This window comes from Balaenoptera musculus, chromosome 11 (assembly GCF_009873245.2).
Source record: "Balaenoptera musculus isolate JJ_BM4_2016_0621 chromosome 11, mBalMus1.pri.v3, whole genome shotgun sequence".
NCBI classification, from domain to species: Eukaryota; Metazoa; Chordata; class Mammalia; order Artiodactyla; family Balaenopteridae; genus Balaenoptera; species Balaenoptera musculus.
In genome coordinates, this window is record NC_045795.1 from 75,128,045 (window position 1) to 75,150,614 (window position 22,570).

A 22,570-nucleotide genomic window follows, 5' to 3' on the forward strand; every position below is an offset into this window, starting at 1 on the left:
TTAATTGTGGTGGTGGTTTCACGGGTGCATCCCTCTTTTAAAACTCACTGAACTACACATTTTAAGTGAGCACAGTTTATTACATATAAATTATACCTCAGTTGAGTTTTTTAAAAGATTTCCCCCAAAGCAACCAGACCAAAAAGCTGATATTCTGTATGAATCCACTCATATGAAGTAAAAAAATAGGCAAAATCAATCCATGGTAATAGAACAGTAGCTATCTTGGAGGGCAGGTGCACACATAATGACCGGGAAGCTTCTGGGGTGCTAGTGATGTGCGCTATATTTATCTGAGTAGTAGTTACATGGGCTGTTCATTTTCTAAGCATTCATCAAGCACTTAATTTGGGTACTTTTGCTATATTTCTATTACTTTGATAAACAAACAAAAAGTAGGGGGCTGTTAGAAATTAACAGGCACAGCAACCAAATGCAATGGGTGGATATTGTATAGCTTGTGATTTGAAAAACTCAACTGAAAAAAATTTTAGAGGGAATGGAGGAAAATTGAACATTGACTATTTATTAGATATTAAAGAATCATCATTAATTTCATTGTATGTGTACTATAGTTACCGCCCTTATCTGTTAAAGAAACATTTAAAAAAGTACTTATAGGTGAAATGGTATGAAATGAAATGGTATGAATAGGATTCACTTTAAAGTATTTCAGGAAAATATATATGTAGTTATTTCCATTTTTTAAAAAGTAAAAGAAATGTAAAGTGAGGGTGAAGTTCAGGGATGCGGCAGAGAGTCAGAGAGGGTGTACAGATATATAACATGCCTATGACCAAAATCCTATTATTTGCACTCTGAATCTTCAGAGTGCAAATAATAGGATTATTTTGATGTGAAAACATTCACATCAAAATGGCTGCATCAAAATGTCATGCTTCAGAACACACATAGCAAGAAATTTCTCAGGGGCCCAGAAACAAGACAAGCAGGAGTAGAATGAAATTTAAAAGAGTTCAATTAGGTTCTGAATGACAGCCAGGCAGATATATGATGACAAACAGTGGCCTTCCTTCCTGTGGAGACTGATCTATTTTGAGCCCAAAGTGAGGAAAGTGAGTGCATATTATCCAGGGTATTTCACCACTGTTCTTCTGGTCCCTAGTTATCTCCATCTGAGAAGCCTACCCAGGTATTGGAAGGGGGAGAATAAAACAGGAGGCAGAAAACAGATGCTGATGGTATCAGTCAGAATCCCAGCAGACAGAAGTCACATTCATCTGCAACTTTGAAGACAATTAAATGAAGGAACTACTTTCAGAGGTGCAGGTAGGGTTACAAGTTAAGGATGCTGAGACACCTGGGACTAGCTGCAGCATGATGCCTTTACCTCCCTGAACCTAAAAGAGCAAAGGGAGGAAATGTGTCACCAGAGCCTGGTGAGATAAGGGAGGTTGCGGCTACCACCATGAGCTGAAGTCATGGAGGGACAGAGACCTTGCAGGAAATATGATGAGAAAGGCAGGCTACAGAGAGAAGAAATACCCTCCCACCTCTCTCTCTCTCTTCCCATCGCCTGATCTCTTTCCAGGATCTCCCAGTGACCAAAACAAACTGGAAGCCACAGTCATGGGAGCTCAGGTGATGCATTCTACAGAGGTCAGTCTCCTGGGTCATGAAGCAGGGCAGAGAAGGTTGTCTAATAGACTACCAGCACACTCTTCCAATGGATTACATAAGGTCTTCAAGTCTGCAAAGAGAACTGATGGCCATTTGATAAAATCTCTAATTCAGTTGAATCTATGGCTTTAGATACTTAGTTAAAATGGGAATATTTCCAAGCATTTTATACAAGGCCCGAGAACAATGAGTAATCAAAGATCATTTCACAATATATACACAGAGCATTTGGTTAAGTAGCCACTCCTGCTCAGACTTGGACTTGTAAAATAAAAACTTTCCTTCTATATAAAACATTTCCAAACTAAATGGACAGAAAAGTAGAGAAACCTGGTTGTATTTTCCATGGAGCTTTAACCATCATTCTATTAAAGAAAATTCAGAGCCAAGTCACCAATGGTGGAAACCCAACTCCAAGGACAGATGGGGAAGAGCATCACCTTGTGAGGCTAAGGATGGAATCCTTATTCAGGCCAGTTAGGCCTTATGGACAGTCTTTTCCCTGCCTTCCCATGGGTAGCTCCCACCACTGCCCCCCTTACTCTCCAGGGGTGTGGGGGCCTTTCTTGGCTAGTGATGCCAGCTCTGCTTCCTCCCACCTCGGGCTTTGCATCTGAGGCTTCCTCTACCCTTAACATGCTTCCCTCCCTTCTCTTGTTAACTCCTACTCCCATCTCATCTCAACTCTCACTTCCCATGGAAAGCTTTTCCAACGTCCCTGATGAGGTCAAAAACCCTAAGGCATGCTTCTGTAACACCCAGAACCTTTCCTTCATGGAAGCACTTTCACATATTTTGGTATGACTGTCTGTCTACCCGGCTGAAGCGTTAGCTCCACATGGTAAGGACTGTGTGTGCCTTTGGGTGCCATCATATTTTCAGGACCTCATGTACTAGCTCATGGGAGGTATCCAATTATGGATGAATGAACGAGTCTTCACTACAAGAGAAATTTTTCCATTCAAGGGGTAGTCTGAATTTTGTTTTATCCTTTTAATAAACAACACAATTTTAGGGTTATTTTCTCCCAGAACTAAATTACAGGGGACTCTCAGTTAGCTGATAGTTCCCCACCCCACTTTTTTTCTTATATCCCTTATAAGAATATAATATTTAATGAGGGTTTTAAAAAAAATAATATATAAATTATGCTTAGGATTCATATATATCCAACTTAATCTCATAGTCCATAATTTGTATAACTGCTGCTCTAAGAAATTACTTATAAGTATTCCAGGAAAGAAAAAAACCACATATTCCGGGACCTATTTACTAATGCATGAAGGTAACCACACAATTCTTTAAGGGTTTTCAACAAGAGTTGAAACCCAAAGGACTTTAGAAATCTCAGTTATCTAGAATGAGTGGATTTACTCTGAATAACTGAGGTTTTATTGGAACTCAAACCCAGTTTAAAAAAAGGTCTTATGGGAATAAAGACACAGACCTACTAGAGAATGGACTTGAGGATATGGGGACGGGGAGGGGTGAGATGTGACAGGGTGAGAGAGTGTCATGGACATATATACACTACCAAATGTAAAATAGATAGCTAGTGGGAAGCAGCCGCATAGCACAGGGAGATCAGCTCGGTGCTTTGTGACCACCTAGAGGGGTGGGATAGGGAGGGTGGGAGGGAGGGAGATGCAAGAGGGAAGAGATATGGGAACATATGTATATGTATAACTCATTCACTTTGTTATAAAGCAGAAACTAACACACCATTGTAAAGCAATTATACTTCAATAAAGATGTTTAAAAAAAAAAAAGGTCTTAAAGTTTTGACTCTCATGGTAAGCAACAAATTCTTCTACAATTTGAACACTTAAATGCCTCTTTTATGGCTAATAAATTTGGTCAAATTTCCATTTTGTTTTATGCCCAATTCAAAATCTATTTGTCACATGTGTCGGGAGCTACGTACTTGTGTATTCTGTCTGGTACCTTATTTATCTCTGAACCCCCATAAAGCTTAGCCAAGTGGACTGCACTTAGACACACTCAGAAAGGGTGTAGTGAATGAATGACAGGAAAGTAGAAAAGGGAGCTGACATTTGTTGAACACATTATGTGGTAGCTGCTGTGCAAGGAGTTTTAATAATAACAGCAATGACAAAGCTTAGTAACTTTTATATCACAGGCGCTGTGCTAATGCAGCATGTACACATTAACCCATGGTCCTCCCAAAATCTAATGAGATAAGTTATTTTGCTCAGACAGAGAGATGAAGTAATTTGTTGAAGGCTACACAGCCCAATATCAGGTAGAATGAAGAAGAGCTGCTCTTAGCTTATCAGGGGGTGATGAACCTAGAATGCCATCCAACCTCTCTATGTTCTGATGTTGCATCCAAATAAGTTCTGGCAATCTCTGCAGCAAAATTTGGTAAATGTTGTTATAAACTAAGAAACTGGACTTGAAATACCAAGAAGATTTCCCACGGTTAATCATCTAATAAATAATGGAGCAGTATATTTAAACCTTGGTTAGCCTAACTCCATGCTTACTTACACACATGGACAGTTGGATGTTGTCATAATAGTTATTTTAAAGCATTTAACACTAACCCCAAATTCTGCTTGTATTTGGACAATTTTCATACATTTTACTATCGGTTGTTTGGATTCTCCCAAGGTTAAAGAAATTAAAGGACAGGAGAGCTCTTCCTTGTGCTGCTTCTGTTATAAGCTGGCTTTGCTCTCTCTGGATCTGTACCATCTGGGTATGTATCTAGGAGTCGTGCGTATATCTGGCAGATATTTAGAGCTCACGCTGAACTCTCTTGGGGAATTTTCATGGACCCTGCAGAGGTTCCCCAGAGGTTCTGGGTTGGTCTCTGTGACACCCTCCCGGGGGTGGGGGAGACTCTGCCTTGGTCCTTGTATGCTGTGGTCTCATAATCCCTTCAGTTACCATACTGGACTAGACTCAAAACGATTGCTCCTTGCCTCTGTCCTCTGCAGAGTCCAGATCTGGACCCTAGGAAACACTCACATATCTCATGCCCTGACAAAGACTGGGAAAGCAGGCCAGTTCCCAAGGATCAGCCCACCCATCCTGCCACCCATGCAGTTGGCCAGCCTGTCCCTGCCTTGCCTTCCATATTTCTTAGGGTGAGTCAGACCCCAATGTGTGGGCCACTCTAAATTCCTCAGGCTTGATTTAGGCATTGGTCTCCAGGTCCTCCAGCTGTAATAAGTACTATTCAGAGCTCTCTGATTAGTCCTTTTGATGATCCCCTCTAACCTTGGTGTCACAAGACAGTACTCATCACTGTTTCTCCCAAAAGGTGGTGACAACTCACTGCATGACCACAGCTCTCTCCAAAGAAACTTTGTCTCTAATCTCCTCTTGACTCATATATTCAAAAGCCATGGAGCAGGCTCATGACATTCTACATATGGGATAGTTGGTCTTTTGATAGCTAGCTTACAGGTGCCTCAGTGGAAAATGAGACAAGAAGAGATCCATTCTAACATCCTGTTCCCTACCTGGCCCATATATACATGTGTGTATGTGATATTTTATATGCACTTTCTACAACGATTTCAACTAGTTAAGGGTGATATAAGAGCCTTAGCACTCCCTAATTCAACAATAATCTCCAGCTTTCACTGATCGCGGCTGATTTGGGTGGTGGCCATCATCATAAAAGATATTATAACCAAAAACATACCTTGAGAATTTTCCAATTCATATGTTCTCCGATTAGAAAAAAATAAAACCTACTTGAAATATGTAGACTTAAAATAGCACTCCAACATATTCCTCACACATTAAATTACTCTCAAATTACTAGCTATTGGTGACATTCCTGATAGTGCCCTAGATTTTTCAACTTTTACAAAAGCCCAGATGGTCAGAAAGATCTTTACCAAATTTGGATCATCTTTTTTAATAGAATGATTTTAAATATTTTTTTTAACAATCAGCTCAGAGTTGTATTTTTAAAAAGCTACTTAGTATTTTCAACTAAGAGAATATGTAATTACCAGAAAAAACTAGCAAATTCCTAGTGCTTATAACCTAAGGTGAGAAATAATGTGGGCCAACAATGTAAAAAATCATATATATATATATATGTATTTTTATACTTTTTAATCACAAAGTGAGAAAAGTGATATTAAATCTAGTTTGGCCATGTTCATCTGAAAGCATTCTGTAAACTGCCTAAGTTTAAAAAAATAATTATCTAATAGTTAAGTTATAGGTCTAATCATCATCCTTTACCTTGGGCTGTTGAAAAATAAAAAACTTTACATTTATTCACAATAAAATATAGATACTTCCAGATTCAACTCCATATAAGATTTTTCATCTATTTATGCTCAAGGATCTACAACAACTAGATTAATGAGCCAAAAAGTACATTTTAAAGATTCTCTAAAAGGACTTTATGAAAAGTAGAATTTGATTATGTTTTGGGAGGAAAATTTCTTTAACCTACAGGGAGTCAACAAATATGAAATCAGGAAAAAATATTCAGGTTTTTGAAAGGAAAAGAACCTCACCAATGATCTTAGACGGTGGATGGGTGTAGGGGTGAAATTACTTAATTACTCAGAATAATTAAAGCTAGAGGGTAAAGGTGGGAGAAAAACACATAAAATAATCATTTCACTCACTTCACCTGGCCTTAATTTAAATCAGAACACTTTCCACCCCTGCACTGCTCCAAACAATTTACCAAAAAAGAAAAATAATAGAGGAAAATATCCTTTTTAAGTAACCCAGAGCACATACAGCAAAAACTGCAATGTTATCATTCAGCAATGATGATGATCTAGTTTATTTTTTAAATAGCTCAGCATTGCACATGCTCACGAAGTGGTCCTAGGTGCAGCAAGAGCTCTTCGTTTAACGCCAACACTGATTTTCCCAGCAGCTTTCCTCTGCCACCTCTAATCTTTCATTCATAACCCTATGTGGTCCTCCATAGAAATACCCCTCTAGGCATGAACACCCAGGAAAACACCTCCCCCTGCCCCCCTGTGGAGAGGCATGTAAAAGAGTCCAGTATCTTTACTTTCTGCAGAAGAAGGCAGAAAATATTTCTTTTAGGGTAGCCATCCAATACCTGAGTGTTTTAATACTCCGCAGCAGGTAATTTAATTTATTTTTAGTAAGGATGAGAACTAAAAGCAGCACAAAGAGTAATAATGAATCAGGGGTTAGAATTTTCTCCAAAGTTAGAAACTATAGATATAAACTCCTGAAATCAGGAAGGGCCTCAGCAATGAGGAAATCATATTGCAAAGAGGGAAATGAGAGAGACGGGAAGTGATGTGCCCACAGCCTCCTAGAAGAATGGTTTCTCACCCCTCAGTCGAGGGCTCTTTCCATGACTGCACTTTTTCCTTTGCCCTCTCCTTCTGCCCCTTGATCTCTCTGACAAATGCTCAAAGCCTCACTTAAAACAGTCCCCTAACAAGGGCTTGCCAAGGGAAGGCAAAGTTTGAGATACAGAGTCCAATTACCTGCCTCTGATTGCTGGATAACTCAAGTCTTCTGGAAACTGACTCCAGCAGCATGTGTTATTTATTTACATCCAACCCTTGTTCTAAAAATAACTGGACATGTTTTGCTGAAATACATGAAACACAACAAGCTAAAAATAAATACAATGGGGAATTATCACAAAGGGGGGAAAAGGATAGGAAAATCTAGACTATTAAAAGCACCAATGGTGGGATCTTGTGGAAAGGGTAACAAAGTATCGATGTTCCAAAAGCAATCTCCTGGAGAAACTGTCTTATACCAAGAAAGCAACTTATATAACTGGTGGCTTAATAGCAAATATTACAAGCAATGCAATAATAGTGACCCATCAGAAGTAAGTTGCGGATCAAAATGAAATGTTAGTAAGAGTTTGTGGGGAGGGATGAGGCACAAATTTTCCTTTTAATGTCTTAATATGCAGGTTTTGGATTTCTGAAGCAAGTCATTCCTGAGCCTTGCAAGGTTAGAAAGAGAAAAAAATGGAAGTGAGAGGAAAGAGGAGAGAATTACAGAGGAGGGGGAGGCAGAGGGAACCACGACAGGATGATGTCAACCTAGGCATCATTTGTTAAAGAACCAAAATTAATTTATCGCATAATTGGAGGCTCAAATTCATACCTGAACTTGAACTCAATTGCATTTTTGTTATGTTATAATGCAATACAGTATATATCAATTGGCTCAGAATTTAAAATTAGAGTCCAATTACCTGTGTAAGGGAATCATAAATCCAACTTGTATTTTTCTAACAGGGTTAACAACTCATGATGCCCGCTTAAACTCGGGAAAATCTATTTTCTGAGCTTAAGAACAATTGCACATTGGTATTTTTTCACCCTGGTCTACTGCCCCAGGTGGATATAGTGACTGGGGGAGGGTAGAAGCCTAAGGCAAAACTAACAAACACAGAGCATTGAATATGCTCAAAACGCCAACCACACGCAGGGGAAACCGGAGTGGGAGCACTTACGTGTAATAGGCAGCCAGAACCTGGACACCTGCTATTTGGTGAAGGAGTAAAAGCAAAACACACTCCTACTGCTTTTCTGGTCCAGCAAAAATTTCCCTGGAGCTAAAGAGTAAGATGAAATACTAAGGGGAGAGCTTGAACTCCCGCTAACAGCACACCAGAACCAGGCCTGCCTAAGGTCACAACTGCATGAAGCCCAGAGACTCCCCTCCCAGGGCGGTTTGTTGGCCTTCTGTTCAACTGGAAACATCTGAGGGAACACTGCCTGGAGGGAGGGGGTGGTGGAATAAAGCTGCGGCAATGGCGGCAGAAGTATCAGCAGGAACAGCCTTCATGGACGACAGTTCAGCACTGCAGATGCCTGTGTATGTATCTTATACACACCCAAACACAGATACTACACACACGTGTTATACATTTTGACACTGAAATTCCATTTCCATGAAATTCTGCTTGAGAAACAATTGGACCAGGTTGCAAAGATATACATACAAGGTTCCTCATTTCAGCATTGCTTCTAAGAGCCAGAGTTGGTAGCAGACTAAAAGTCCATCAAAGGGGATGATTTAAGTAAATTTAAGCATTTCACCCTACAGAGTAATACTGTGCTGGAAATACAGATGATGATGTAAAATTCTATGGACATGGCACACTGTAAGATAAAATTACAAAAGAGTGTTACTGGATATATCAATTTTGAGTATAGTGCATGTGTATGTGTGCACGGGTGAAGAAGAAAGTCTGGGAGAAAATGCCCTCACATATTAGTCAAGGTCATTACTGTGTGGTGGGATAAATGGTATTCACTTTTTCAAAAACCTTTTCCCGTGGTGTTGGATTTTTGAGTTTTAATTTTATAAAATTGGCAGGTGTTCCTTTCATAATCTGAAAAAAATACTACAGTATTTTCTATTTTTGGATTTTTTTTTCAAGTAAGGAGGATAGGAGGAAGAGTAGCAATATATAGAAAAGGCAGAAGCCCACCAGAGCCCATGAGGCTTTCCCTGCACAAAACACTAGCACCTGTCCCAAAAGTTTCTGTCTTTACACAAAATTCCACTTACTGTACATTTTATTGAGGAGGGGAAACAAATGCACCAAAGCAAATCATCTGTCCGCCTTACCTTTTTTCCTTCTGTGGGAAAAAAAATCTCGGTCTGTACTATGCTTCTGAGAGCAAATGATGCCCCTCCAAGACCCAAAATACAGCTAGAAACCTCGGCAACTGTACCTTTTACACCGGGCTTGCTGGTTCCTCTGTTTTCTCACCTTCCAAATGGACATGTAAAACTGTTACTTCACAAAGCCAAGGTGCTCTTTTTAAAGCACAGAAAATACCAAAGAAACATACCAATTAGAACACATGCTTCTCACTGGGTCATTTCTGTATCTTAGTTTCATTTGCTCTATATGCCAGAGTAAGATATCTGCAAAGTCATAGCAAAAGAACTAGAAGGATTTTTGAGACCATCCAGTTCAATGCCCACATTTTTCACAAGAGAAAGCTCAGACCAGTCACCAAGTGAGTCAGGCAGGACTAAAACCGAGGGTCTGCCTCCCAGTCCACTGTTTATCACTCATCTCTAATTTCAGTCAAAGATGCAGCTGTGTTTCCCCTTTCTAGAGAATCTGAATATTTCTTTAGCTAATGTTGACATAAATCAGACTTTGTGAGACAGAGAAACAGAGAGCAAAGTAACATAATACACCAGCTAGCTTTTCCAGATGCATCTGAGAGAGAGTTTCAATAATGGAAAACACTTCATACATTGCTTTATACAGTCCACTCGGTTCTGTGATAGAAAAGGGTAAAAAGTTCAGGGGGAAAAACCATATGGGTCATCTGGTGACATTTTTTAAAAGTTTACTTTCAGAAGCGCATGATTTAAAGTGTTTTTCCCCTTAAAACCAAGCATATTCACTATAAAACACCTGGAAAATACAACAAAATATTAATGAGAAGAAAAAGGAAACATATCATACAATTCTACCAACAAAAAGACAACCACCGTTAAAATTTTAGGATAGTTCCTTCTAGTTTTTGTTTTTGTTCCTTTTTGAATGGTTGAGATCTTCATACATATACCATTTCCAGATTTTCTTTTCACCTAAATTACACCTAAGTGTTTTAATAGTTCATTAACAACTTATAAGCATCATTTTAATGTATGAACAGTATTTTGTGGCATAGATATGCCAAATTTTATACTTTTTTTCTTTATGTATGTTATTTAGGGGTTTTCTATTATACATAATACTATAATGAGAATTCGAAAAATAAACTGTGATCTTAATTTTCTGATTATTTTCTTAACTTTAATTCCTAAAATGAGGTTAAATATTATAAACATTTTAAAGTACCTGAAAGTTGGTACCAAATTTTGTTTTTTTTACCAAAGGTATATAAAAGTTCCTATCTTATAGTGCTTTTTCAATAATTACCAAATTTTAAGTCTTTGTTAATTTTATAGCTGACACAGATACCTATTTTATTGAATCTCTCTGTCATTGAACAGTATCATATATTCATTACACATTGTGTTTCTCATTTGGAACATCTATTCTTGAGGTCTCTGCCCATTTATCTACTAAGGAAGAAGGGAAACATTTTGATTGAAGACATCCAATCATGTTTTCTTTAATAAATAAAATTAAAATAGAACTTTTAAGCAAGTTAATAGCCTTGCTGAATTCACTAAAGCCTAAGAAAACAGACTCCTGGCAAAATCAGTTAAGAGATGTAGAGAAAATAGCACAACACACTTTTTTCCCCTGAGTATATATTATTTGGCCTCCATCAAGTAAGTGATATGTTTGTGCAGCTTTCTGTGACTGCTGATTCCAAGTGTCAGATTAACAAACAGTTGAAAATAAATGAAGAGCTGGAGCATGTGGCATATGAAAATCACAAACTCTCTTTTTAAAAAGAATGTGTTCTGGTTCACACTGGTGTACTAAGAAAATTCATTTACCTCCTCTCTCACCCAAAGTACTTTCTAAATGATACTAAAGGAGCACAAAGGTGTAAACCCATAACCACAAAGAGAACGGGAAGAAGCCATTAGAAGGTGAGTGATTTCAATAAAAGTCTGTTGACTCACAAACCACAGCAAAGGAAACCACAACCCAAAAGGGGGTTTCCACAAAGGAGAAAACAGACCTGCCTGATACTACCCCAGAAAAACTCAGTTTTCAGAAATAGTGGGTAAAACAGAGGGTGGAAGGGTTGGGTAGAGCTGAAAAGCGGGGTACTAATTACAGGTCAGTATATGTAACATAGACTGCCCTCCCTCCTGGCTCTCCATGTGAGCTGGCCTGAAGCCACCACTAGGTTCAAGGCAGTAAAAACGTGTGTGGGGAGAAGTAGGACAGTTATCATGGGTGTTAAAACCTCACTCTTGCAAGTCAAAATCCCCCCACCCCATTCCCATGCACACACTCTAAACTTTGACCCTTCAAGCACACCATTTACAAGATCAATCCACCTGTTGGAAGGGCTTGCAAACAGCCCTTCTATTACCTCATTCTTTTACATATAACCACAGATCACTGGAAATCTAATACACCAAGAAAGGTCAGCACAGAAAATAAAGTGAGCAAGCCAAATAGCAGAAAACACGACACCATGCAAGTAAGACAACTTACGGAAAAGATACAAACTTAAAAAAGAAAACCTATTTAATACCCTCAAGAATCACTTGAGGATATTTGGTAACTACAAGACAAAAGCAGAGTTATATTTAAAAGGAATAATGAGATTTAAAAAAGATCCCTTGAGAATTACATGATTATTTAAGTAAAAAATTCAATAGACAGCTTAATGGCAAACCTTGAGAAATCTCCTAGACTATATACTAAATGTACAATATGTGAGAAAAAATAAGATATATAGATGATTGATCCAGGAGATCTACATGTGGACTAATAGAAGTTTCAGAATGAGAAAAACAAAACTAGAGGGGAGGAAATTATCAAATAAATTATATAAGAAAATTTCCCAGAGCTAAAGGGACACATGAATCTTCGAAGTATAGGAATCTACTCAGTGTCAAGGAGAATGAACTGTGGAATGTTAGAAAACTGAGGTTAAAGAGAAATTCGCAATAGCCTCCTAAAAAGACCCTCCCCCTAAAAAGGTAGCCTACAGAAAAGGAAGGATCAGAATAACATCAGATTCATCAGCAGCACTGTTGGATGCTAAAAGACAGCAGTGAAAATGATTTTCGATACAAAAGTCCTATTCCCAAACTATCAATCATGTTTGAGGGCAAAATGAAAAACTGCAAGCTTGCAAGGACTCAGTTTACCTCCCATTCACTCTTTCTTGGAAAGTTACTAGCAAAATTCGGAGGTAAGTCAAAGAGAGAAAGCCCACTGGATCCAGCAAATGGTAAATCCAACTCTGGAGAGCAATATGGGAATCTCAGGCTAATTCTATCCAGCAGGTCTAGAAAACAACCTGTCTAAATGAGAGCAAAATGGAGATCTAATGAGAAAGAGGGAGAACCAATAGAAGAGAAAGTGCAAATACGAGTTTTGGAAAACCTGAAGATATGATGGAGGCACACACTCAGGAAAGGCAAAAGGACATCAGAAATTCCAGTAAAATCAAGCACAGATAACTTTATAAGAAAGACTTAAAATATATATTACACACACTGAAAGATGGCATGATTTTGACAAAATGACAGAGGAAGAGAATCCATTTGAACCTGATTCTAGACACAGTCTCCTTTGTGTATCACAGGACTTGTGACACTGAAACCATAGAAACCACTTGGGTGTGCAGTAAATAATTTAGCAAAGGGATTTCCCTGGTGGTGCAGTGGTTACGAATCCACCTGCCAATGTAGGGGACACGAGTTTGATCCCTGCAATGAAGACCCAACACAGCCAAAAATAAATAAATAAATTTATAAAAAAAATAATAATTTAGCGAAGTCCTGATGATGCAAATCCTTTTCATTATAGTCAACTTTGGAAAAATCACAAAGAAAGACCTCTCTGGTGACAGAGCAAATGTAAATTAAACCTGACAATGCAAAAATAATGGTACAACTGAAAGTGGAAGAGGGAAAAGAATAGTGAAGAAAGGGGTATGAACGCTCATATCTCATCTATGGTAAGGAGGTAAGAGATGCTGACTAGGTTGATAGACCAGTAAAGAGATTTAAATGTGATTTAGAAGTGGCAAGACCAAAGAAACCTAGTGTTAGGTTAGTGTTAGCAACCTAGCAACTTAGGAAGCAACCTAAGTGTCCATCAACAGATGAACGGATAAAGAAGATGTGATTCACACACACACACACACACACACACACACACACACAATGGAATACTACTCAGCCATAAAAAAGAATGAAATTTTGCCATTTGCAACAACATGGATGGACTTGGAGTGCATTATGCTAAGTGAAATAAGTCTGACAGAGAAAGACAAATACTGTATGATATCACTTATATGTGGAATCTAAAAAATAAAACAAACTAGAAAATATAACAAAAAAGTAGGAGACTCACAGATACAGAGAACAAATAGTGGTTACCAGTGGGGAGAGGGAAGGGGGAGGGGCAATATAGGGGTAGGAAATAAGAGGTACAAACTATTACGTATAAAATAAGCTACAAGGATATATTGTACAACACAGGGAAGATAGCCAATATTCTATAATAACTATAAATGGAGTACAACCTTTAAAAATTGTGAATCACTACACTGTACACCTGTAACTTATATAATATTGTATATCAACTACACTTCAATTAAAAAATAAATTAATTTAAAAAAATTATAAAAAAGAAGTGGCAAGACCAATGGAAGTGGAGAATAATGTCATGTTGTTAGTGGGAAAATGTGAAAAGGTGATAGATAAATTCTCTTTCTTAGAAGAAAATCAGTATATAACATGTAAAATTGATAAAAAATTTAATTGGCAATATGGAGATAAAGCCAGGAATGCGTTACAGCAGTTAGATTTAGGGAGGGCAATAAGAAGGGGAAAGGGTAGTTAGTGTTGGGAACTGTTCATTTTCATATGTGTTTCTAAACTATTTTATTTGTAAGCCATGTGCTGGTTATTGCTTTCATAAAAACAAAACAAAAAAGAAAGTTATGAAAGGAGCAAGTACACTGTGACAAGCTCTTTTACTAAAAACAAAAATAAATAATTGATCCTGGATGAACTGTTGTCTTCTGAGTCTCTGGATAATTCTGGAGGAATAGTGAATTTTGTATAACTGGATTTATTTATAAATTTATTTATAAAAAGGAGGGAGCAAATGCAGTGTACGGAAATGAGACACACATTTTTTCCCCAACAGAACAATTAAGCACTCATGAGGACGTAATGACAGGATGACATTCTGGGGTTTGGAGGGTAAGCACATCCCCTTCATTATCAAATCAAAGATTTTCCAGTATCAAGAGGGACTCTTTTCTCTCTCCTGGATTCTCTCTGCACACACCTCCTCCTTCCCCCACCCCACAAGCCCCTTCATGACCTTAAATAAAGATGAAAATTGAACAAAAGTTTCCCTAGTGCTAATTGCATGTTCTCTAATTTCTAATTTCCTCAAGATTGCTGCCTCCTGGCTGTTTCATATTAATATCACCCAAAATGTACAGCAAGTGCACATTTGAATACCCAGCTAGGTACATTTCCCAGAATGTATTTTTGAATGGGTTAGTTGTGGGAAGGTTGGCAAGATACTAGTGACTCAATGATGGTGCAGTAATGTTACCCACAGCCTGGGTAACATTACTGCACCCTGTGTTCACAGAGAAGGCTGGTTCTGAGTTCAATTACAATCGCTAGCAATTTAAATGATAGCTGCTGTGCTATAATCTAAAATAAATTGCTTTTCTCAAGAAGCCATGTAAGCTTTTGTACTGCAACTTAGCGGAGCTGCTGGTTTTATCTCATCTGAAATTCAAACAGGGTATAAAAGCTGGGCCTCTGAACTCCTGTTTTTACCTCGAATAGCATTCTTCTACATTCTAGGGCTCTCCAAAATTTCTATCCTGGAACTAGGTTTATAGGAAAGCAACATTCTATTTCCATTTTTTATGCAAGTCATCATTTGGTTTTTGTTTTTCTATTTCAACCTCACACTTCGGGCTGTTTTGAAAGAACTGTATTACTGGGGGCAAGATTTTTTTCTCCCCATTTTGATGGCTAGAAAGCTTCTCTGCCAACATGGGCCAAGCCAAGCGTGGAGACATTGGCACCCAAATGAATGCATGTACCTCTGAAACTCTGTTCAAATTTACCTCCTTCCCGTCTACCCATGGGAAGAGGAAAGAAACAGCCAGTTGTCAGAATCTGAAGTAGAAATTCTGCCTTTCCCTACCCTCACTTCCCCATTAGTTTTGCCCAGAAGTCCATGGACTCAAGCTCACAACTATTTCCCCTGAGCACATTCAGACCCAGTGCCTCTGAAGGGACACAGCTGTCTCAGCATTTCTCTGATAGAGATGGCTTCTGACCCCTTAGATGTCTTTCCACAAATGCAATTAGAATAGTTCCCAGTGTTCACTACATTCTTTCAGATTTAACAAGGCAACATAATTAACACTGCTATTTTTCTGCCAGTCAACAAAATTGCCCTTCCAAGAGATTTTTCATGTTTACAAAAATAATCCACTAATATGTTTCCCTTTCAGATGTTTTTCTTCTATTGAGGTTGAAAGAGCTTGGTTTGGGGTATGCTATACGGTGTGTGCTCAGCAGCATTTCTCTGAAAGGGGAAACTTCTTTATGCCCATCAAAAAGAACAACCAGAAAAAAGAAAAAAGAAAAAAGAAAAATGAACACTTTAGACCAATTCAGATTCAAACTTAGAGCCACTGTGAAGTCAAGGAAGTTCTATTTCTTTCTATCACATGCACAGAGCCATGCCAAGGGGGTAGATGTAATGTCCCTATTGAATCATGTGAATCCCGCAGTTCTGTTGTAGGAATTCTCTGAGCTTTGATAACCAGAGACTAAGTATACTGGTTCTCCACCAGGATCCTTAGGGGGAACTAGGAAATGGGGTGGGGGAGGGTGCTTTTTTCAATGTCCCAGTAATTGGGGGGCAATACTGATATCTGGGGGACATTCTAAGTGTTGCTGAAAGTTCTGCAGTGTGTTATCTCCACACAACATAGAATAGAACTGCCTAGAGAAGACAAAATGAGCTCCTTGCCCTGGGTCCCGTGTTCTCTCATTTTGCAAACCCTGGGCTCCTGACAGACAATCAGTAACTGAAGGAATCAACTAGTGGTTTAAAGAAGGTATTGATTCAACAAATACGTATTAAGTTCCTCCTATTGACAGTACAATTAATGCAATATATACATCAGACTATAATCTCCCCTCTAAGGAAGCTTAAAATGTCATTTTCTCCATAAAGTCCTTCCTAATGACCTCAGCTATAACTAATCTCTAGGTAAAGAGAGAAAATAACCTATTAGGGTTGTGGATACTGGAACCAAAAATTCTTGGGTTCTAATCCAGATTCTGCCACTGACTAGGCTTGTGACCTTGGACTGGTTGCTTAATCTCACTGTGTCTTGGTTTCCTCATTGGAAAATGGGGATAATAATGCTGTTTGGGAATTAAATGGAGTTATTAATGATATAAAGTCATCAGAACAGTGCATGACACATAGTAAGTGCTCAAAAAGCACTTACTATGGTATATATATTTATAATTTTTAAGAAGTTTTATATACATAATTTTAATTGAAATCATGGTTGAGATAACTGCAGGTTCACATGCAGTTGTAAGAAATAACACAAAGAGATCCTGTGTATATTTTATCCAGTTTCCTCCACTTTGAAAAACCACAGTATAATAGCACAACCAGGATTTGACATTAATACAATACACCAATCTTATTCAGAATTCCCCTAAATCCCAGTTTTACTTGTACTCATTTCAGTGTATGTGTGTGTGTGTTTGTGTATGTATTAAGTTCAATACAATTTTATAACCTGTGCAGGTTCGTGTATGCACCACCAAGGTCAAGATACTGAGCAGTTTTATCATCACAAGGATCCTTCATGTTGTGCCTTTATTACCTCACCGACCTTTCACTTGGCCCTCCCTCACCTCCATCCCTAAGCCCTGGCAATCACTAATCTGTCCTCCATTTTGTAATTTCAAAACTGTCACTTAAATGAAATCATGAAGTATGTAATTTTATCACTTATATGTGGAATCTAAAATATGATATAAATGAACTTATTTACAAAATAGAAACAGACTCACAGACATAGAAAACAAACTTATGGTTACTAACGGGGAAAGAGAGGAGGGATAAATTAGGAGTTTGGGATTAGCAGATACAAACTACTTTATATAAAAATAGATAAACTAGGTCCTACTGTATAGCACAGGAAACTATATTCAATATCTTGAAATAACCTATAAATTTAAAAGAATATGAAAAATAATATATATACACACATATATAGCTGAATCACTTTTCTGTAACACCAGAAACTAACACAACATTGTAAATCAACTGTACTTCAATTTTTTAAAAATTGAAAAACAAGAAACCCTAAAAAATAAAATATATAATTTATTGGGATTGGCTTTTTTCACTCAACACGACTCTTTGGAGAATCACCCAAGTTGTTGATTGTATTAATAGTTTGTTCCTTTTGATTGCTGAGTAGAATTCCATGGGTACCACAGTTTATTTAACCACTCATCTGTTAAAAACATCTGGGCTACTTCCAGATTTTGGCTACTATGAACGAAGCTGTTATGAATATTTATGTACCAGTTTTTATGTGAACATAAATTTTCATTTGTCTGAGATAAATGCTCAAGAGTGCAATTGCTGGGTCATATGGTAGTTGTATGTTTAGTTTTGTAAAAAACTGCCAGATTTGTTTCCCAGAGTGGCTGTACCATTTTACATCCCCACTAACAAAGTATGAGTGAACAGTTTCTCTGCATCCTCACCAATATTTGGTGTTGTCATTATTTTTTATTTTAGCCATTCTGATAGATGTGAAGTGATAGCTCATTATGGTTTTGATTTGCATTTCTCTGATGTCCAGCGATGTGGAATATCTTTTAGTGTGCTTATTTGCCATCTGTACATCTTCCTCAGTGAAATGTCTGTTCATGACTTGTGCCCATTTTCTAATTGGATTGCTTGCTTTTTTACTGTTGACTTTTAGGAGTTCTTTACATATACTAGATACTAGTCCTCTGTGGAATATGTAGTTTGCAAATATTTTCTTCTCGCCTATAGACTGTCTTTTCATTCTGTTTACATGGCTTTCACAGAGAAAATTTTTAATTTTGTTGAGGTCCAATCTATCTATTGTTCCTTTTATGGATTTATGCTTTTGGTGTGAAGTCTAAGAATTCTTTACTTAAACTTAGATCCCAAGGAGTTTCTCTTACGTTTATTTTTTCTAAAATTTTTGTAATTTTACACTTTATGTAAGCCTGTAATCCATTTTGAGTTAATTTTTGTATAAGGTATGAGGTTTAGATCAATGTTATTTTTTTGCCAATGGATGTCTAATGCTCCAATACCATTTGTTAAAAGGCTGGGCTTCCTTCATTGAATTACTTTTGCTCCTTTGTCAAAAATCATTTGAGCATGTGTGTGGATCTATTTCTGGGTCCTCCATTCTGTTCCATTCCATCCTCTGCCAATACCACATTGGCTTGATTACTATGGCTATATAGTTAGCTTTAGTATTGGATAGAATGATTCCCCCTACTTTATTATTCTTTTTTAAAATTTATTTATTTATTTATTTATTTATGGCTGCATTGGGTCTTCGTTGCTGTGAGCAGGCTTCTCATTGTGGTGGCTTCTCTTGTTGCAGAACACGCACTCTAGGTGCGAGGGCTTCAGTAGTTGTGGCTCGCAGGCTCTAGAGTGCAGGCTCAGTAGTTGTGGCACATGGGCTTAGTTGCTCCGTGGCATGTGGGATCTTCCTGGACCAGGGCTCGAACCCGTGTCCCCTGCATTGGCAGGCGGATTCTTAACCACTGCACCACCAGGGAAGTCCCATACTTTATTATTCTATGCTATGATTGTTTTAGCTATTATAGGGCCTGTGTCTTTACATATAAGTTTTAGAATAAGCTGGCTGGAATTTTGTTAGGAATTGCATTAAACCTTAGATCAATTTGGGGAGGACTTACATCTGTACTATGTTGAGACTTCCAACATTTATTGGAAGGTCTTCTTTGACTTCTTTTATCAGTATTTTGTAATTTTCAGCATACAAATCCTGTATGCAATTTGTTAAGTGTATATCTAATATTTCATTTTCTTTGGAACAGTTGCAAATGGTATTGTGTTTAAAATTTTGGTTTCTGCATGTTCCTTGTTAGCATATAGAAATACAATTACTTTTGTGGATTAATTAATTGCTGAACTCACTTATTAGTTCTGGGAGTTTTTTGTTGTTGTTGTAGATTCCTAGGGATTTTCTAGGTAGAAAATGCTGTCATCTGCAAATAGAGCTAGTTTTATTTCATTCCTTTCCAATCTGCATGCCACCTATTCCTTTTTCTTGCTGTATTACAGTGGCTAGAACTTCCAGTACCATATTGAATAGAAGTAATGAGAGTGAACATCCATGCGTTGTTCCCAATATCAGGGATTCTCTTTTTTTTTAAATTAATTTTTATTGGAGTATAGTTGGTTTACAATGTTGTGTCAGTTTCTGCTGTACAGCAAAATGAATCAGCTGTACATATACATATATCCCCTCTTTTTTGGATTTCCTTCTCATTTAGGTTACCACAGAGCACTGAGTAGAGTTCCCTGTGCTATACAGTATGTTCTCATTAGTTATCTATTTTATACATAGTATTAACAGTGTATATATGTCAATCCCAGTCTCCCAATTCATCTCACCCACCCCCACCCCCAGTATCAATACATTTGTTCTCTACATCTGTGTCTCTATTTCTGCTTTGTAAATAAGAACATCTATACCATTTTTCTAGATTCCACACACATGCATTAATATATGATATTAGTTTTTCTCTTTCTGATTTACTTCACTCTGTATGACAATCTCTAGGTCCATCCATGTCTCTACAAATGACCCAATTTCATTCCCTTTCATGGCTGAGTAATATTCCATTGTATATATGTGCCACATCTTCTTTATCCATTCATCTGTTGATGGACATTTAGGTTGCTTTCATGTCCTGGCTATTGTAAATAGTGCTCCAGTGAACACTGTGGTACATGTGTCCTTTTGAATTATGGTTTTCTCTGGGTATATGCCCAGTAGTGGGACTGCTGGGTCATATGGTAGTTCTATTTTTAGTTTTTTAAGGAACCTCCATACTGTTCTCCATAGTGGCTGTATCAATTTATGTTCCCACCAACAGAGCAAGAGGGTTCCCTTTTCTCCACACCCTCTCCAGCATTTGTTGTTTGTAGATTTTTTTGATGATAGCCATTCTGACCGGTGTGAGGTGATACCTCATTGTAATTTTGATTTGCATTTCTCTAATAATTAGTGATGTTGAGCATCTTTTCATGTGCCTCTTGGCCATCTGTATGTCTTCTTTGCAGAAATGTTTATTTAGGTCTTCTGCCCATTTTTGGATTGTGGTTTTTTTTGATATTGAGCTGCATGAGTTGTTCATATATTTTGGAGATTAATATTTTGTCAGTTGCTTAATTTGTAAATATTTTCTCCCATTCTGAGGAATGTCTTTTCGTCTTGCTTATGGTTTCCTTTGATGTGCAAAAGCTTTTAAGTTTAATTAGGTCCCATTTGTTTATTTTTGCTTTTATTTTCATTACTCTAGGAGGGGGGTCAAAAAAGATAAAAATACGGAATGCTTCACGAATTTGCATGTCATCCTTGGGCAGGGGCAATACTAATCTCTGTATTGTTCCAATTTTAGCATATGTACTGCCGAAGCAAGCACTCAGGGATTCTCTTTATCAAGTTGCGGTAATTCAACTCTATTCCTTAATTGCTAACAATTTTTATTATAAATGGATGCTGGATTTTTTAAATGCTTATTCTGGGTTAATTGATATGATCATATCATTTTTCTTCTTTAGCTTGTTGATATGGTAGATTACATTGATTCATTTTAAAGTACTCAATCATCCTTGCATACCTGTATTAAATCCCCTTTGGTCATGGTACATAATTCTTTTTACACATTGTTGTACTTGATTTGCTAATATTTTGTTGAGTATTTCTGTGTCAAAGTTCACAAGAGATATTGGACTGGCATAGTCTTTCTTTCTTCCTCCCTCCTTCCCTCCCTCCCTCCCTTCCTTCCTTTCTTTTTGTAGTCTTTTACTAGGCTCATAAAATGAGTTGGGAAGTGTTCCTACCTCTTCTATTTTCTGAAAGAGATTATGTAAAATTGGTACTAATTCTTTTCTAAACATTTGGTAGACTTCTCCAGTGAAACTGTGTGGTCCTGAGGAGTTCTTGGGGGGAAACTCTTAAGTACTAACTCAGTTTCTTTAATCGTTACTCAAGCTGTCCATTTCATACTGGCTGAATTTAGGTGGTTTATAATTTTTGAAAAATTGATCTCTTTCTTATAAGTAGTTGACTATGTGAATATGAAATTGTTCACAGTGTATCCTTATTTATTTTTTAATGATTGTAGGATCTGTATTTATATCCCCTATTTCATTTCTAATGTTGGCAATTTTGTTATTGTCAGCCTTGCTAATCATTTATCAAGTTTATTAATTTTTTAGAATAACCAACTTTTTGCTTCATTGACTTTATATTTTTCCTGTTTTAAATTTTATGGATTTCTGCTTTTACCTTTATTATTTCTTTCTGTCTGCTTGCTATTGGTTTATTTTTCTTTCTTTTTTAGACTTGAGGTAGGAACTTAGGTTATTAATTTGAGAACTTTCCTTAATTCTAGTATCGTATTTAGTGGTATAAATATCCATCTCAGCACTGCTTTAGCTGCAGCTTACATATTTTGATATAGTGTTTTCATTTTCATTCAGTTCTATGTATTTTTTAATTTCCTTTAAGAGTTACTCTTTGACCTATGTTTAGAACTTTTTCTGTGATCTTCTTGTAATTGATTTCTAGTTAGATTTCATTATAGTCAGAGAACACATTCAGCATGATTTCAATTTTTAAAACTTAAAGGGTTTTTTGTGACCCAAGGTATGGTATATTTTGCTGAATGATACATGAGTGCTTGAAAAAAATGTGTATTCTGCTATTATTGGATGGAGTGTTCTATATATGTCAATTAGATACTATTAGCCCATTGTGATGCTCAGATCTTCTATATTCTTGCTGATTTTCTGCATAGTAGATCTATCTATTGTTGAGATGGGGCATTGGAGTCTCTAACTACAGTTGTCAATTTCTCTATTTCTCCTTCAACTCTGTTAGTTGGGTTGTTTGTTTTTGTTTGTTTGTTTTTTCCCCATGTACTTTAAGGCTCTATTGTTTGGTGTGTATATATTTAG

At 37.3% G+C, this 22,570-nt stretch overlaps 1 protein-coding gene and 1 non-coding gene across 13 annotated transcripts in view; both read right to left on the reverse strand.

The window, feature by feature from the left end:
* FHIT (fragile histidine triad diadenosine triphosphatase) overlaps positions 1 to 22,570 on the reverse strand; it is a 1,509,753-nt gene that overhangs the window by 946,960 nt on the left and 540,223 nt on the right. The window lies entirely within an intron of this gene.
* Positions 20,927 to 21,030, reverse strand: LOC118904641. The gene has a single exon (XR_005022088.1). It is a non-coding gene; the product is annotated as a U6 spliceosomal RNA (small nuclear RNA).